General features: G+C 49.9%; 1 long non-coding RNA gene across 1 annotated transcript in view; it reads right to left on the bottom strand.

The window, feature by feature from the left end:
• LOC102447734 (uncharacterized) overlaps window positions 1-12,200 on the bottom strand; it is a 166,979-nt gene that overhangs the window by 42,665 nt on the left and 112,114 nt on the right. The window contains exon 3 of the long non-coding RNA XR_012896402.1: window positions 9,982-10,138. This is a non-coding gene — a long non-coding RNA (uncharacterized LOC102447734). The remainder of the gene's footprint in view (window positions 1-9,981; window positions 10,139-12,200) is intronic.

Raw genomic sequence — 12,200 nt, 5'->3', positions numbered from 1 at the left:
TTTCTCCTCCCTCCCTGATAAAGGTGACCAGCCAGCAATGTCCCCATATAGATCAGGGAGAGCATCATCTCCTTTCACCTCCCTAAAGGGTGCTGGTGGGGGCGGGGAGGAGAGTCAGGGCTGGAGTAGTCCTGGAGGAGGGTCATGCCTCCAACCGGCCCCTTTCACCTGCCTGGAGATTCTGTCTCTTTTCTGCGTGGTTTTGAGACGTAATCCCATTCCAGGCACATCCCATTTTCCAGGCACAGCCAAACCCTGACCTTGACTTAAGTTATGATAAGAGCAAGCTGCCTACCATATTTGGTGGTCTTTGTTCTTAGCATTTAGGAGGAGTTCTTGAACTGCCCGAGACCCACAGACTCACAAACTCTCTCAAATATAGAGCAGACAGATCTTCAAAGAACAGCCACTCAGAAGTAGGAAGCAAATAGGTACAATCATAGTTGATTGCGTGCACAATCTAGCCTCTGTTTGTCTGGAAATGGATGACGGGGAGAGATCATGTGAGGATTACCTGTTGTATTCCTTCTCTCTGGGGCATCTGGCATTGGCCACTGTCGGCAGACAGGAGACTGGGCTAGATGAACCATTGGTCTGACTCAGTCTGGCCGCTCTTATGTTCACAAAATACTTGTTTGCCCATTCAAAATAAGTAATTGTGCATCCAAATTGGTATTTTTTCCATGTTTATGCACAGCCGTCCATTTTCAAGCCCAGTTTTATCCATTTGGGATGAAATTCACCACCCTGTAGAGGAGACCCGCACTGAGACCGGCATACCCCCAGCTGCTTCCCTGAAAGGCGAGGGAAACTGGGCTGGGGAAGAAGTGGCTCGCAGGCGGCAGATGCAAGGCCGCCGGTGGGTGGCCAGTGTGGGCAGGGAAAGACAGGGAGAGCGCGGAGTGACATGGCACTGGGCCACCACCACAGCGTTGCCTCGAGCCATCCCTGACATCGGCGGGTGCATTCAAAAAAGTGCCTGGCCGCGGCAGCAGGGAGTAGACCTGGAGCAGAGCACCACCCAGGAGAACCAGTCACCACGGCAACCAAAAGGCCCAGGGGAGCTGTGAGACCCCAGGAAGGACCGCACCCAGACACCAGAGGAAGGGACTATGGAGAACTCGGTAGGCCCCCTGGTTGGGGCCTGGGGAACCAGAGACGGAGAAGCAGGAGGAAGCACCCCAGGACAGGGCAATATTGGTGCCCGTGGGCTGACGAGTTTCGGGGAGACACCCCATCAGCCGCGTAGGGGAAGACACTCCCCTACACTTTAGGGTCCTGGGCTGGGACCCAGTGGAGAGAGAGGGCCTGGGTCCCCATCAACTCCCCTCCCTGGGCGAGAAGGGAGAGTGAGCTTGCACCGAACACCCCCTAAGCGGAAAACCATCCTCTCGTTCAGTGCACTAGAGACTCAGACTCACTGGACTTCCGGGACATTGGGGGACAATAAGGCAGTGGGGATACACGGGGCCACATCTCCAGACTTGGGGGGAGGGAACCCCGACCTGGACAAACCCACCACAGCTACGTACCACGTAAATCCTACTAAAGCCCTCAAAGGAGGATACGGGGTATGCTATGCGTGCTCAGCTGTGAGGATTGCCTTGCTAGTGGTGGTCTGCTCCTCAGGGCTGGATTTCTTTCAAGGGTTTTATGATGTTGTTCTTGTTTTAAGAGACATGAGCCTATTTAAAAAGGCTCCCTAAAAGAACCAAGTGTTGGTTGCAAACAGAGAAGCGAAAAGTAGATGCAAAGTCGACTTCATCAAAATGGAAAAGTTTCCTGGCCATTTATCTGTTTCTTTGAAGAAAAAAAAAGGGGAGCGACTCAATAGCCAGGTGGTTTGCAGTGTTCCCTGTAAGATGGGCACTTGTGCGGCCACCCAGGAGAAATTCAAATGCCATCCCGCTGATTAGTAGAGCATCCACGGCTCGTTTTTTTGTTTCTATGGGTGGTGCCTCAGTGCACATTACAAAAAATTATTCTGCACATGAACAGAAAAAATCTGCATATGGAGGGAAAAGATTAGAGGGAACAATGGTGGCCTGGGATGTGGAAGACCAGGGATGAACATCCTGTCCTACTTGACAGAATGATCTGGGATACAAAAAATACACTACGGGTTGGACCTCCCTGGCCCAGCATCGTCAGGACCTTACTGGTCCTGAAGAAGAGAATTTGCTGGACCAAGGGAAGTCCCCTGTTACCAGCCCCCAAGCTCGTCGCCTGCTGCTGGCTGGCTGCTGCAGCAAGCACCCTGCCTTGCCCCTCCTCGCAAAAAAAACCTGGCTGGGCTGCTCACCCAGCTGCTGCCAGATCCCTGGGTAGGCCAGGCTCTGACTCCTGGAGCAGGGCCCTGGCCCCACTTGTTGTGGGCTGCCACTGGGCTCAGGCCTTGGCCCTGTGCTCCATGGGACTGCCATGGGGCTGGGGCGCCAGTCCCGCACTCCATGGGGCTGCTGCAGGGCTGCAGCTCCAGCCTCAGCTCCATGCTCCATTGGACCATGGCCACATGCTGCTGGAGTACTCCAGCCCCAGTCCCATGCTGCCCCTGGGCTGCCGACCCTCTTGCTCCCCAGCCCCAGCTGGCCTTCCAGCTCTTAGGCTCCCTGCCGGACTCTGGATGTTGCAGGATCAGAGTGTGCCAGTTTTCAGAGGTGCAACCTGTACTGTGAATTAGGCTGAGTAGGGATCTGAACTTGAGTCCTCCACATCCCAGAGCCCTACCTGCCTGGAAACAAAGCCTCTCTTGGCAAATGAGCGGGCTCAGGTTTCGATCTGAAAATGAACGCGTCAACACAAAGTCCCTTGCCGTGAAAACGGTTGGAATTCGGCTTTCATTTCGGTGAATGTTGAAACGCCAGAGACGCACCAGAACAGACCCACCGGCCCGCGATGTGCTAGGAACAGCTTCGCTGGCACAGGTTTGTCTGCGCTGCACCAAGCCGAAGAAGCAAAGCGGTCATCCTGCCAGCCTGCTAAACAAGCTTTATGACTCCTCTGCATCATCCGTTTGGCACAAAGAGCTGCAGTGGTGAGTCTGGTCCGTAATTTACATTTTCACCTTAACAAGTTGTTTTACTGTTTTTCAGGTCTTAAAACTGGTGCAGCCGACTGACTACAATATGGGTGATGCAGCAATATTTCCAGAATATATAGATTAATATTAAAGACTGCAATGTTCTGACAGCTAGCTCTGGACTTTGCCTTCTGTTGGCTGAGAATTTCAGTTCTTCTTAAACATAACTTGCAGATCAGTGTAAACTTTTCTGCTTTTTGACAGGGTGCCCTTGTAGATGGTAATTTCCGAGCGAGGGGGATGGGGAAAGGACTCACAATTCATCTCGGCTGGCATGTCCTACGGGAAGAGAGTTCCCATGGAATATAAATATCCATCTATTGAGATCTAAAGTTAGATAGAGATGCAGGGCATGATTCGGATATCACATTGGTGGCACAACTGAGGAAGTTACACCGAGGAGAAATTGGTACCAGTGAGAGTAGAGTCAAGCACATCCAGAGATAGACACTTAAATCATTGTTATTAAGACTGGGCGACAAGGAGACGGTGCTGAAGACAAATCTGTTCTCATGCAGTATAACCAGCACTTTCCCATCCTAGTACGCAGAACAGGTGTAATAGCCTGGGCCAGCCACGGAGCAAGCCCAAAGCTAATATGAAACAATACAGCATTCAGAGGAGCAGACGCAATTGATACAGCATGGGGTGCGGAGAGCCAGTGAATAAAAAGGTAAACCCTGAATCTGATGGAAAACGTTGAAGCAATGGGGTAGGAAGGGCACTGCTGTGCCCCCAGCACCTCTGGTTCCAGTTCTGCTATTTGACTGCATAGTATGATGTGTTGTGTTTCTATAGCGTCTGCCGTGCATGCACCTGGCGGTAATTTACAAACCTTGATTTACTTCCTTTGGGTAAGAGTTTTGTAGGGGGGCAGAGGAAGGTCAAGCCAAGGTCACCAAGCGAGTCTGAGGCACAGCGGGGAAGAGGCTGGGAGAGCGGGGCTGGAAAAAGCCCTAGTCTCGGTCCCACGCTCTCATCCCCAAGCCTGAGAAGATTAATAACGTGAATGAGTCTCATTAATTGTTGGGAGTGACACCTCTGCAGTGGAGGGGATGGCTCAGTGGTTTGTCCACTGGCCTGCTAAACCCAAGGTTGCGCAAGAACTATGATGCTCCCGCTCAGGAATAAGCCCTCTTGTGCAACTGTTCTTGCGCAAGAGGCCAGTGTAGACAGGTAACATGAATGTCTTGCGCAAGAAAGCACGATGGCTAAAATGGCCATCGGAGCTTTCTTGCACAAGAGAGCATCTACACTGGCACGGATGCTTTTGAGCAAAAACACATGCCAGTATAGCCGCTCCCTTGCGCAAATACTTTAACGCAAAAACTCTTGCGTTAAAAGTATTTGAGCAAAATCTTGCCAATGTAGACGTACCCTGGGGGGATTTCCACTCTGGGCTCTCTCCTGCAATCTGGACAGAAAGCTAAAATATTCCCCGCCCACTCTGAGTTCCAGTTCTGGCTAACCCATGTGCTCTCTGGTTTTTGCCTCTTTCTCTCTTCTTGTTCCCAAATAGAGAGGCACATGGACTCCTGCTGGCAAGTGGCAAGAAAAGGGGAGATGCACTGTAACAGGATGGGACAATATCAAGCAACAAAGGCTACGAGCACGTGTCTCTGCTCCACAGGCCATTAGCAGTGTCCCAGCTATTAATTCATGGAATCGCAGAACATTAGAACTAGAAGGGACCTCAAGAGGTCACCACATCCAGTCCCCTGCCCTCATGGACCAAGCGCCATCTAGATCACCCCTGACAGGCATCTATCTAACCAGCTTTTAAATAGCTCCAGTGATGGAGATTCCATAACATCCCTAGGCAATTTATTCCAGTGTTTAACCACCCTGTTTTTTCCTAATGTCCAACCTAACCCTCTCTTGCTGCAGTTAAAGCCCCATTATTTCTCGTCCTATCCTCAGCGGTCAAGGAGAACAATTTTTCTCCCTCCTCTCTGTAACACCTTTCCAGGTACTTGAAAGCTGCTCTCATGTCTCTCAGTCTTCTCTTTTCCAAACTAAAGAAACCCAGTTCTTTCAGTCTTCCCTCATACTACATGTTTTCTAAACCTTTCATCGTTTTTGTTGCTCTTCTCTGGACCCTCTTCAATTTCTCCACATCCTTCTTGAAATGCGATGCCCAAAACTTGACACAATACTCCAGTTGAGGCCTAATCAGCACAGAGTAGAGCGGAAGAATCACGCCTTGTGTCTTGCTTACAACACTCCTGTTAATGCCTCCCAGAATCAGGTTTGCCTTTTTTGCAACAGTGTCACACTGTTGACTCAGATTCAGCTTGTGGTCCACTATGACCCCGAGATCCCCTTCTGCAGTATCCTTCCTAGACAATCGCTTCCCATTCTGTGTGTGTGAAACGGATTGTTCCGTCCTCAGTGGAGCACTTTGCATTTGTCCTTATTAAACTTCATCCTATTGACCTCAGACCATTCCTATGGGAGTCAACAGCCTCATGGCTTGTTGTCCAAACCTCTGTGTGTCCCCTGCTTGCAGGAAGGGCTGAATGAGCTATTTGTTTGAGAGAGGAACTGCTAGCAGGGAGTTAAAACTGTAAAGTTGGATGGAGGGAAGATTTCAGAGATGCCAACGCTAGCAAGGTGACCAAACCCTATAGGAATCCAATGGGATTGGTGTGCCTAACTCGAGGCTCCCTGGAAAAGCCTAAATCTGAAAACTTTCATCATTTCTTTTACTACTTCACTGTTTTTTGTTTTTGATTTTGCGAGGTAGGGTGCAGCGGAGAATGAGCAGCAGCTGGGAGATTGGTGGGGAAAGGGGGGAGCTTGGATGGGAACAGGCAGCAGGGAGGGGAATGGTGATGGAAGACAGGGGGCAAAGCAGGAGAGGGCAGAGAACTGGCGAGGCATGGGAAGGGATGGGCTGAGCAATACCCAGCGCAAAGAGCTGGTGGGACAGGAACAAGAGAGGCAGCCAGGCCAAGTGGAGAGCAGGAAATCAACTAAGCAGGGTAAGGAGCTGGGGAGGAAGTTGGCCGGAAGAGCCAGCTCGGTGCGGGGGCAGCAGGGAGCTGGGGCAGGGTGAACAGAGCAGGTTACTGGGGAGCAGCTGATCTGCCCGCAGCCAGTGGCAGGGTGCAAATGACGACCGGTGTGCGAGGAGCGATGTGCTGGGGGGAGAAGAGCTGCTTCCTGGCTGACTCTGGGGGAGCAAATAGGGCGCTGCAGCATTTTGATAGTGCCGGGGAAAGGTCCAGCGCAGCTTTGTCATTGGACGGCTTTGTCGGGGGTGGGTCTGCCACCCCAAAAGGAGATGGGCATGACCAGCATCACAGCGCCAGCGAGCAGTGAGCAGGGGAGATTGCCGTTCCTTGTGGTTCCCGACTCTTTGTGATGCTGCTACCCCAGCGCGCTCTTTGGGCCGAGTCGCCAGCGGTCCCCAAAAGCCGAGCGCAGCAGGTAGTTGCAAACAGGAGTCTCACCGGCCTGCAAAAGCTCAGCCATGCAAGAGCACGTCTTAGGTCCCCCACTCCTGATTGGTACCCTTGCCATTGCAAAGAAAGTGCGACTAAGGCCCAGAGCCGGAAGCAGCCTCCAGCTTGGCCCCTGAGCCTTGGGCTCCCCCTAGCATAGGGGAGCCCACGCTGGTGCTCTGACCCCCACTCCCATACACCCCCCCTCAAGACTGGAGCACACAAATTCTATTAGCCTAGACCCCTCCCCAAAGAATCGGGTGTGCAAGGTGAACGTGGAGAACGTCCTTCTGCTTCTCGGTGGGGGGCACATCAGTGAGGGGTTTGTTTGGGGGGGGGGTTCTTCTCACTTGTGTACAGCCCCCGACTGATTTTTCTGTGGGTCAGCGGCCTCCAAGCCAGAAGTTTCCCCGTCCAAATCAGCCCTCGGATCTGCATCCTGAGCTAGTCAGTGACCCTGATCGGAGAGTAACAAAACCACAATCAGGTCAAAACCGGATGCCTGGCCAGCTCACTAGGATGCTGTGAGGGCGCTGCAGCTTTTCTCAAAGGCCCCAAAGGGAGTGAACAGAAAAGGGAGCCAGCAAGGGCAAGTCTACACAGCAGAGTTAAACTCAAAATAAGCTACACAACTTGAACTGTGCTAATTGTGTAGCTTTAGTCAAAATAACTTAATCTGAATTTGGGCACGTCTGCACTGCACTTATTTCGAAATAGAGCACTCTTCCCCCGACTTCCCTGACTCCTTCTACAACGAGAACAGAAGTTGGAGTGAGAAGCCTGTTATTCTGAATTTATTTTAAAATAATGGGCTTGTTTTGTAGATGTAGAATAAGTTATTTCAGAATAACCAATGTTATTCTGAAACAATGCTGCTGTGTAGATGTATCCCAAGTGATCTTTCTCCTGTCATCCCTTTCCAACCTCTGACAAACAGAGTCTAGGGACACCATCCTGTCTCATAGTCATTGATGGACCTAACCTCCATGAATTTATCTAGTTCTTTTTAAAATCCTGTTAAAGTCCTGGTCTTCACAACACCCTGTGGCAAGGAGTTCCACAGGTTGACTGTGCACTATGTGAAGAAAAATGTCCTTTTGTTTGTTTTAAACCTGCTACCTGTTAATTTCATTTGGTGACCCCTAGTTCTCATGTTATGTGAACAAGTAAATAACTTTTCCCATACCAATCATGATTTTATAGACCTCTATCATATCCTCCCTTTAGTCTCATCAGGGTAAAGAGGGCATTATCCTGGCTCCATAGTTAAGGTCAAGTTCCATTTTGCTCTTGAAGCCAGATTTCAAATGGCTCGTTATAAACGGAAAATGCCTTTGATCATTTCTGGCTAATCGCATTCACTCTCTGAGGGCCGAGTGGCTTGAAATGAATTAAGAACCGGGTCCTTTAAGAAGCGTAGAATCTGTGGGTCTCTTTGTGTTATATTGTTAGGGAGTTCATTTGGGACAGACTCTTCAGACTTCCGCCTAATTGAAATTAATGGAAACCTTGTGCATTAAACTATAATTGAAGAAATTAGGTTGTAATTAAATCAGGTTATTAATGATTGTTATTGCTAATTATTATGATTAGACAGGCTACAGAGAGGCTTAGATACATTTCAGTGGGGCTATTGTGACATCAAAGATAACTCATCCAATCACCTCTACCCCTAACTTGCGACAGTTCTGTTCATTGCAATGATTAAGTGTTATGAGGGGAAATGAACATTTGTCAGGAGTTCTCATTGGTGAATTACTTGGCCCACTTGTTGCGTGGTGAAATGCGAGCAGGGCCATCAATGCTTGAAAGGCATCCTGTGACATTGCTACAGAGGCTCCACTGCACAATAAGGGAGCGTGATGTGGGGAAACTGAGGCATAAGATTCCTTAAAGCGCTGAGACATTGGGACTTAGGGGCAGGACATCCCTTCCCCCCCCCCCCCCAAGGCCATGGGGGGAAGGGAGTTGCTGGCCGGCACCGCAGGGATGCGGGCGGGCCGGTGCTGCAGGAGCCGGGCATGCGGCGCCTGATGGCAGCTGTAAGGGATGCCATGTGCACCTTACAGCTGCCATCAGGTGCCCCCCGTCAGTTGGCACCCTGGGCAGCTACCCGGCTCGCCCATGCCTCCATCCGGCCCTGCCAGGGAGGGGCTGCTATTCAGTGGGGAGACGGGCACGAGTCCCACTCGTGGCTGCCACAGAGGGTGTGTCTAGACTACAGGGTTTTGTCTACAAAAGTGGACTTTTGTCAACAAAACTATACTTGCAGCTACACTACTGTCGACAATAAGTCGACAGAATGTGGCAGTTTCGTCGATGGCGGTCAACCTCATTCTATGAGGAATAACGCCTTTTTTTTGACAGAGTTCTGTCAGCAAAAGGCGCTATTGCATCCACACTGTGCTTTTTCAAAAGAGAGTGTCTAGACAGTCTGTCGAAAAAGTGGCTTGTTTTGTTGAGAGAACTGGCTGTAGATGCTCTTTTTCAACAGAGGCTTTGTTGACAGTCTCTGACAACAAAGCCTCTGTCAAAAAAAGCCTGTAGTCTAGACGTACCCAGAAGGTCCTGAACCAGAACCTGGAGCAAGTGGGTGGGACTGGGTTCCCCCCAACTCTCCCCTGGCCAGTGGGACGCCATCTGGGGAAAAGGACTTTTGGCCTGCAGAGTTTTCCCTCCAAACTAGCGCCTGGGTGATGGTGAAAATGGCTCGTGAAGCGGGGTACCCTCGCTTGTGAGAAAAGCAAGAGGCAGTGGTAGGGTCACCACAAGGCTCTGAGGCACACAAAAACCCGCCGGGAAGCGCAGGATCCAAGGTGCACTGTCCCAAGCTCTGCCACAGTCTGTACAGTGCCACAGGACTGCTCGGTTGTTTTTATGACCGGGGAGAGGGGGCATCCTGATGGATACCGGGATCGTTTTTGGAAAGGGCAGATCCTGCAGAACTCTCCAGTCTTCACCCCATGGACCTCCCCCTCACCCAGAACTGAACAATAATGAAAGACCTCGGAGGAGAATGAGCTAACCATTGGGAAAAGCTGAGACATCCCTGCCAGTTCTCAACCCAGACCTCCTCATTAGCAGGTCTCTTCCCCAGTGACATGTGGAAAACAAAGAGCCACAAATCGAATGCATTTTAAAAACTCCTTCATTATCATCTGACGGTTATTGAGTGGGGTCATTATGCAGCTGAGTGACAACAGATTTGGTGCCCTAGCAATGCATCTGGCAATGCACAAGCAGAGTGGATACAGCTATTTGTTAAAGGGAGACTAGAAAGCAGGTTCAGGGGTACCTCTAGAGTCCACGTCAGTGTGTAAGCACCCCCTCGCTTTCTGATTCTTTCTATCCATTTTGCAAAGAGGTAATGCCCCGAGGAGCTGTTTGCTGCTGTACGTGAAACCGATGGGAGAAACATTGAACAACACCATTAAAGTGATCAAAACTTCCACTTACACTGAGGATGTCCATGGCTTGGCACTGTGTGTTTTCCGGGGCAGTTGCTGTTGAATCACCTTGTTTTGCAAACTTGTCTGACATTTTTCCAAAGAGCTGGGGTCCCGCATTTATACTCCGGAAAAATCAGAGGTGACGACGGGTCGCAGGGTTGGTCCTTGAGGAAATAAGAAAGAGAAATCAGACACTGGATTCTATGGATGAGACTTAGCAGTGAGATGCCGGGCTAGCACAGGGCATCCTTCATGCAACCATTCCCAGGGGAAGCTTACGCCAATTGCTTCCCATTGCTGTGCGAAGCAGATTTGCTACCAGAGCTGTGCGTGAAACCCAGAACTTGGGATTTAGAATCGGATGAGTTCTTCTTTCATTGCAGAACTTCCACATTTTATTCCTTAGGGGGGAAGAGAGCTTTTTGCCTTTGAAAAGAGAGGGAAGGCTTATTCGTTTTAAAGGAATGTTCAAAAAATTCAGCAATAGCCTTCAAGCTCTTAAAAACCGTATGAAGGAGTCGCCAATTCCAAAAATCTCGTTTTTCTTCTCTCTCTCTCCCCTCCATGAAGCCCTCTTGAAACAACAGAAAGATCCAAATCCTGTGCACTGAAAAATAGTATTGGCAAATGCCAGGAACCCAGGGACACGTTTGCTGGGCATGAGAGGGGGTAGATCTACATTACAGCAAGTCTGGAGTTAGAGCCCGAGAAAACCCTAGCTAAGAGTTAGTTAAACTCTGCCCTGATCTGAGCTGGCTTGTAATTAAATGTGACATACTGGCACCAGTGTTCCCTGCAAGATGGACACTTGTGTGAAAAAATTCAAATGTCACTGAGCTGATCAGCAGAGTGCCCACAGCTAGGTTTCTTGTTTCTACTGATGGTGCACATTTGCACGTGCGTCAGTGTACATAAAATTATTCCGCATATAGATGGGAAAAGTCCACACGTGAATGGAACATTGACTGGTACCTGTCATGTCTGTGGACTGAGTTAAGGGTAGCTGCGAAACACCGGCTAATTACTTTCAGCCTATGAACTTCCTCTTGCTACGCACAGTGTACAACCAGTTGCCAGTTTTTGTTGTTGTTTTGCAAATGCACCTTGAAGCAAATTCCCATTTCTTCCTACTCTGACAATCACCAGATGTCGTGTTTCAGTGCCACGGCACACTGCACCGCTTTAGTTTTACAGACAAATCGCATGTAAAACGCCTCCCTTTCAGACTCCACTGGGAAATGTCACCAGAAAAGTGATTGTATGTTTCCTCTTTCAGTAATTGCATTATATTCTCCTTTCCAATACACGAGGAATGTTCAGAGAAGGCAATGCAATCCCCAGCAAGCCCATGTCTTCAGAAGGAAAGGGAGTGTCTCGGGATGGACTGACCTCTGGCCAGTTGAGTCAAGCAAACTTTATGCTGGTAAAGCACCCTCAGGGAAAAAAACCAGCCATTTCTCAGGATCTGGGGTGTTTCACTGCAGAGTCTGGTGCTCATGGAGGACTGATGTTACTGACTCAAGGTAGTCAAAAGAACAACATAACTCCCTGCACTGCTTTCTCTCTTGCCCTCTTGGGCTAAGTCTACGCTCGCCGCTTCTTGAGCAAGAAATATGCAAATGAGGCTAAGCGTGGAATATCGCCGAGCCTCATTTGCATACCTAATGAGCCACCATTTTTGCAGAAGAGGTGCTTGTGCCAGAAGGAGCTGTCTACACTGCCCCTTCTTGTGCAAGAAAAACCCACTTGCGCAAGGCCGCTACGCCGATTATTTTCAGGACTAACGGCATTGCGCAAGAGGTGTTTTTCGTGCGCAAGGAGGGGCCGTGTAGACAGCTCCTTCTGGTGCAAGAGCCTCTTCTGCAAAAATGGTGGCTCATTAGGTATGCAAATGAGGCTCGGCAATATTCCACGCTTAGCCTCATTTGCATATTCCTTGCGCAAGAAGCCGCAAGTGCAGACGTAGCCTTGTAGATCCACCAGGTATCCGATCCAGGCTTGCAAACACCCTTGTGACATTGGTAATGTGAACTCACACACTCAGGGCAGCCCTTAGGATTGTACAGGGCCCTATGCAGTACTGTTAAATGGGTGCGCCTATGCCTGTTGGCAGCCGGAGGTGGGCCAGGAGGGCCAATGATTTTTTTCGAGCTGTAGCTTTTATAACTGTCAGCAGCACACTCCTGCAATGTTTCAACCAAGGTCTTGTCAACTAACAGGAGATTC

Source organism: Pelodiscus sinensis, chromosome 17 (assembly GCF_049634645.1).
Source record: "Pelodiscus sinensis isolate JC-2024 chromosome 17, ASM4963464v1, whole genome shotgun sequence".
NCBI lineage: Eukaryota > Metazoa > Chordata > Testudines > Trionychidae > Pelodiscus > Pelodiscus sinensis.
The sequence above is the reverse complement of the archived record's forward strand: the minus strand, read 5'-3'. Positions and strand labels throughout refer to the sequence as shown.